Here is a 6,797-nt window from a genome sequence, read left to right on the forward strand (position 1 = left end):
AAACAGAGTTCTAAGTAACACAATAATGTGTTAAAAATAACAATCTCAGGTACTGGCACTTTTCTATTTCCCTTTAAAATTATACCATAGAGATGATCCCCAGTGCATAGCTCTAATACTGTGGTCTTATAGCTGCATATTAGAACTTTCTTCTCCTATTACAATCATACCTTAGAGAAAAGAAAAATGTCTGAACAGACTTTTTAATAGGAATAATTTTCCATGCTTCTAGTTTAAAAACTATCCATTTTATAATAAAATTCTTTATTTGTAACTATTTGTACTTTTGAAAAAATAAAGGCTGTTTTCCCTTGATAGTCATTCAAGTATTCCAGGAATTAAGTAATCACCTGCTATTTTTAATCTTTTGTCTAGCCAATTTTCAGATCCTGGGCAATTTGCAAAATGTGAGAAGTCTGGATAATCACAGATTGTGGTAGTGAATTTCAGCTCTAAATTTCTGCAATGAGATAACACTTAAGAGACAACATCTCAATCTAAATTGTTTCTGTTCTCCAAAGCAGGTCTTCCTCAAGAGGAAGAATTTGTAGAGGATAGTAGTATAAACACAGAACGCCTATGTAAGCATACCACAGATAAAGTCAGGTGCAGAATATATCATAATCATTAAAACAGTCAAGATTTCAGGTTGTCTAGCCATTTTAGAGCTGAGAATTTAATCTCATCTCAGCACTTGAGAAGAAATAATAGAGACGTTTATGATCAAATTTCCTTTCTCTGTAAATACATAAGAAATCACTGATAACGAATACAAAAATCAGGACTCAGACTCATTTGTCACCAGGAAATGATGCTTCCTTGGCTGTTTTTAGCTCATCTGGTATTTTCCTTACATCTATCTGTGAACTTTGTAAGAGCAGTGCATAAGTCTTTCCCCCCCAGACTCTTAATTGCGGCAAACAAAGTGTAGGTGTTGTGACCTCCCTGATACCTTCCTGCTTTTTACTTGTTGCGGGTCGGCCCTGGCTGCATGCCAGGTACTCATCAAAGCTGCTCTATCACTCTAGTCCCCTTTTCAACAGGACAGGGGAGGGAAAAAGTATAATAAAACGTGCGTGAGTTGTGATAAGGGTAGGGGAAATCACTTACCAAACACTGTCACAGGCAAAACAAACTCGACTTGGGGATATTAATTGAATTTATTACCAATCAAAAGCAGAGAAGGATAATGAGAATAAAACAAATCTTAAAAGCACCTTCCCACCACCCTCCCTCCTTCCTCAGGGTTCTATCTCCTTCCCCCCTCATACTCCCTGACATGACCCAGGGAGACAGGGAATTGGGGTTATGGTCAGTTCCTGCCACTGCTCAGGGAGAGGAGTCCTTCCCCTGCTCCAGTATGGGGTTCCTCCCACAGGAAACACCTCTCCACAAATTTCTCCAGTGTGAGTCCTTCCCAAAGGCTACGGTTCTTCACAAACTGCTCCAATGTGGGTACTTTCCCACGGGGTGCAGTCCTTCAAGAACAGCCTGCTCCAGTGTGGATCCTCCGAAGGGTCACAAGTCCTAACAGGAGACCTGCTCCAGCATGGGCTCCTCTTGATGTTGACATCTTCAAAAGTCACCAAAAAGGTTAACAATTTGCCCAGAGAGTTACAGGGAATGAGAAGGGTTTATGAAAGAGAGTCCTGCCTTATTCTTGCAAAATGTGGAATACGTAAAAATTTTCTTAAGAAAGGGTGTTCGTTGATGTTTGATCTTTGTATACTTTCAAGCCTAACCAACAACAAAGATTTAATCTGTGAAACAGATAGCAGCCAACAATCAAGCTCTAAGTGATGTCCAGGTGTTAGAAAAGCAAATTACTTGTTTGCCTTGTTACAGTTTAGGGCTTGACATGCTCTAATGATCTCAGACCCTAAAGGGAGGTTAAACAAAGCTTGGGAAGAAGGGTAAACTACAAAGAATGCATAATTTATGGGCCACAAGGACATTTGGCAGAACATCCAAGATAAGGAAGAAACTAATAAAACCAACCCAGCAACTGTGCTGAATCAGCTCCAACTGTGTAAAAGGTAATTCCGGCAGAGGGAACTCTGCAGCCACCAACGCACAGACCACCAACCCAGGAAACCCACTGATTCTAAAGAAGAGATAGACTGAGCATGCAGACTAATTAGCATGAGAAGCAAAAGAATCATTAACCAATAGAAAATAGGCTATTAATTAATAAGAGAATTATGTAATTAATAGCCAATAAATTATTGCCTTTGTTTGATGAAATATATAAATATTAAAAATATATATATAAATATTAAATATATAAATATTAATATTTATAAATATAATATATAATATATATTATATATTATATAATATAAATATAATATATAAAATATATATTAAATATTAAATATATAAATATTAAAAATTTTTGATAGTTGGTGTGCTTGATTTATGGAAACCTTGCACCCTCCACAGAATAAACAATTTCTCCTTTCTAAACTAGACTCTGTGTCTGTGTTTGGAGAGCTCCCAAAATTGGCAACACTCCCTCCACAGGTCTGCAGGTCCCTGCCAGCCCGCTGAAGTGCAGGCTTCCCAAGGATTCACAGTCCTCTCTTGGGCATCCACCTGCTCCAGTGTGGGTCTCCTCCATGGGCTGCAGGTGGATTTCTGCATTCCGGTGGTCCTCCATGGGCTGCAGGAGCACAGCCTGACTCACCATAGTCTTCACCATGGGCTGCAGGGGAATCTCAGCTGTGGCAGCTGGAACATCTGCCGTCCTGCCTTCTCCATTGACCTCGGTGTCTACAGAGTTGTTCCTCTCACATTTTCTCACTCCACTCTTCTCTGGCCGCAGAGATGTGTTACATCTGCACAATAACATTTTCTTCTTAAATATGTTATCACAGAGGTACTACTGCCATCACTGATGGACTTTTCCTCGGCCAGCAGCGGGTCCATCCTGGAGTCAGCTGGCATTGGCTCTGCCAGACATGGAGAAATTTCTGGCAGCTTCTCACAACCCTGTAGCCACCCCCAGCCCCAAAATCTGGCCACACAAACCCCATAAATACTTAAGTAAAATACATCAGCAGAGCAATCACTGAGGCCATCACCGTTTTTCTTCTGCTTTTGTCAGACTCCAGAACTAAGCTTTTGTGGCAAAATTCCTATATTAGTATCTAAATCTTTTTAAAGAGATTAACTGTTACAAATCAACAAAGTTGCCAACAGACATTCTGGATCTTGGAGCTGAGATCTTCATTCTTATGTAATTCAAAGGTATTTGTCCTGCAAAGGACAATTACACCCTCGGGGTGCACCAGTGGTTTCATGTGGGAGTGGACCTGTATTTCTGTCTTGTCTGGGTCTGATGGAAAAAAAATGTTTGCATAGTGCACTGAAGGATGATTCACCATTGCCCAAGAAGGCAAAATTAGCATCTTGATTGTCACAGTTAAACACAAAAGTCTTAAAAAGTACATATTTTTAAAAACCCTACCACTCATTTTTGTAAGGGCAGATTCCTTTTCAGATTTGTCCTTGTATCTGTAAAAATTTGTGAATGATATTCAGGGCATCATTATGAAAGGAAAAGAAAATATGATTGACTGGATACTAGATGAAAGGAATTTAGAGTCAACTCTGAATGATGGTCAGCCCTCAATGACAATTCCGGGGTATGTTTCTAAATGCTTCCATGCTTTCCAAACCCTGGGTCTCTTTCTGACATTTTCACTGAAGAGCAGCATAAGTCCTAGACTATTAAGAAAGAAAAACTAGTACTAATCACCTCTTCAGTAGGGGGTCTCCGTAAGATTTTGGCAGAAGTAACATGCGAAGGGGAAAACAGACAGAAACCTTCAAATTTAAGAAAAAAACCCATCATCTAACACGCACTTTTGATTGATTTCAAGGTTTGAATTTTGACTGATTTCTGTGTCCCCTGACTGCCCCCCCATCTGAGTCTTCTTGGATTGCTTAAGGTAAGCTCTTTCGCTCTGCTCGTTTAGTTACTACTGGATGAGTAAGCTGGCTACAGTCTATCCAACTGAAAAGCTTTGGTTCAGCAGATTTCAGCTAAGTTTGCTCACTTCTGCTTATTTATAAAACCTATAAGATTTCCACAATAAATTAAACAGAAAATACCAGCCCTTAAAGGAACAACCCCTGTCCACCTTTAAAATAAATATTTATTTAAATGCTCAAAGAAAATGTGTTATATTCTACTTTACCTTTATAAGATTCTTGCCTGAGGTGGATTAGGAATTTCATAAACAAGCCTACTTATCTCCCAAATTATGCTAAGTATCTGTATGCTCAAACAAACATCTCAAGAAACATTAACCTATTTTAAAGGTTTAAGAAATACTGGAAGGCTTCAACATTCAGAGAACTAAGTGGCAATAGAATATCAAAACATTTTCCCAACTAACTATTTTCCCTAAAGCTACTTACCATGCAAAAATAGTATTATTTTCTTTTGGAATATTTTATAAGTGTCTGAATCAAAAGTATTTCATCAGCCTCACCCACAATCGACTCTACAAAATGCTTTCTACAAGGCAAGTATTAGCTGATACTTAAATATAACTTTCAAACATAAAACAAAACATGAACTATTGAAGTAAACCAGCACATTCGCATCTACAGACTAGAGTTTGTTCATTTGGATTGGGAGAAGTGGAAGTTTTTCTGACTCTTACTTACAGGAAGAAAAAGGAAAAACTTTTAAAGTTTTTTTTACTGAATCTAAAAATATCCACAAACTATCATGTAAAAAATCAGATATATATAAACTATAGCTGGTCATCACATGTAGAAGGATAATTTTAAAGTGCTTTGTCAGCTTCAGGAAGGATAACTGATACGGTGTGTGCAATCACTTTCACTCAGTAAATGCAGTTGTTTTCCCCCACCCCGGTTCTTATAAGTGTCCAGATACAAAAAGACCCATTTATAGTTTTAGCTTGGGGAGGGAAAATTGTAAGCAATTTTTCTTAGGTCCCATCTGAAAAGCCAAGGAGTGGAACAGTGCTGTTGCATTTGTACAGGCCCATCAGGCTGCTGACCCGGAATGAACACAGCAATGAAGGCAGCAGATGATCTCTGCGGGGTGAAGCCCCGCTGTCTCACAGCAGGAGAAATATCACCCCAACCACTGCTGTTCACACACCTGCCTGTTACCAGAGCAACCCAGGACCAGGAGATCTGAAACTGCTTTTTTGTGAGGAAATTTCTGCTGCCAAGAGGTTGTATGCTTGAGTTTAACAGACCCCAAGAACAGTGAGAAGTGATTTCAGATCAAACATTCAAACAAGAATGAGAAAATATAATGGGGAGAACTAGGAAAACAAAACACTTGTGTTTTGTGGTAAATAGTAAGCTAGTACTTTTTAAAGGGTTATGTGAGAACAAAAGAATAAGGCAGTCCATGATTAAAAAACACATATATATATATAAATTTTATGGTAACCTGGCCACCTTTCTTTTAAAAACAATTAAAGAATAAGGACTTTATTAGTTATTATGTTAATTTTATTATTATATTGATTATAACATGCTGAAATAACATGTAAATTGATTATAACATGCTGCCATCATGATTAGGTCCTGAATACCTTTTAAGCTAGGACATGATTACTGAGTGTCTCCATATGTGATTTGGAGTTTTAGACAGCTTACCGTACTTCAGTACATTTAGAGGATGTACTGCTTGTCAGAGTTTTACATAAATATAGAAATACGTTTGAGGCTGTCTCATTAAATAAAAAAAAAATAATTCATAAAACCCAGCAAAACACACAGATATATTCAAATGTTAATTCTTCCTTTAGAGCTCTTTCTCCCTTATGGGTAGGACTACCTGACTGATAAAGACTGAACAAAAACAAAAATGTTCCGGTTTTTTTCTGACTGAGAATAATAACAATAATAATAATAATAATTTTCATAACTAACAGAACTTAACAGCTGAACCAAAATGAAATATTCTGTATTTGGAATCATATAGCATACATAACTGTATACTGTATAGGTATACGTATACTGTATTCTGTAATATAGACCAGAAATAGTGCTATCTATTACAAAAGATGGAGGTAGTATAATAATAACATCCTTTATTCAGCAGACCGTTACTTGGGACACATATATCAACAATGTGGCAGACTGGGATCAGCCTCTCCAAAGACAACATTAAGGCTTATCATTCCCATTGGCAGTGTGACAATTCCTTTTATATATTTGAATAGTCAGCAAGCCGGACAGGGTACGGACAAGAATGATACTGTACACTTCTTGAAAATGTGCATTTGAATCCATGTAGGAGAATGGAAGCTCTTCTGGGTACCAGGTAGGTCATCAGTTATCGGATAAAATGGGATACCCCCCATACTGAGGTACATTTAGGAAAATCAACATAATTTGTCAAAAATAATTTAACATGCAAGACTTGGGCAACACACAGAAGAAGTAGGTAAGCCCCAGATACACAAACCCAGGAGATAACAGACTAAGACAAAGACCAGGCCTCTGATAGGAGCCATTGAAGGAACCATTCCATCCTCTGGAGATTAAACTGGAACTTTCTAACTGATGAGGGGGAAAGATGATCACAAATTTGTCAGGAAAGAACGCACTCATTATGGGGTATTTTAGGTTATTTATATGATTGCGCAAAATGTGTTACGCGATGTTTAGGGGAACGGGTGTGATGAAGGTACATGACAAGCAAACAAGCACAGGAAAATTGAGAGGTAGTGGGACAATGGGGCCAGTTGTGTGGAAACAAGCTGCCGGTCAGCACACCTGCCTAACCAACTCCAGAT

The sequence above is a fragment of the Corvus kubaryi genome, unplaced genomic scaffold, assembly GCF_017639235.1.
Source record: "Corvus kubaryi isolate FWS band 111438036 unplaced genomic scaffold, C.kubaryi_AGA036_p1.0 66, whole genome shotgun sequence".
NCBI lineage: Eukaryota > Metazoa > Chordata > Aves > Passeriformes > Corvidae > Corvus > Corvus kubaryi.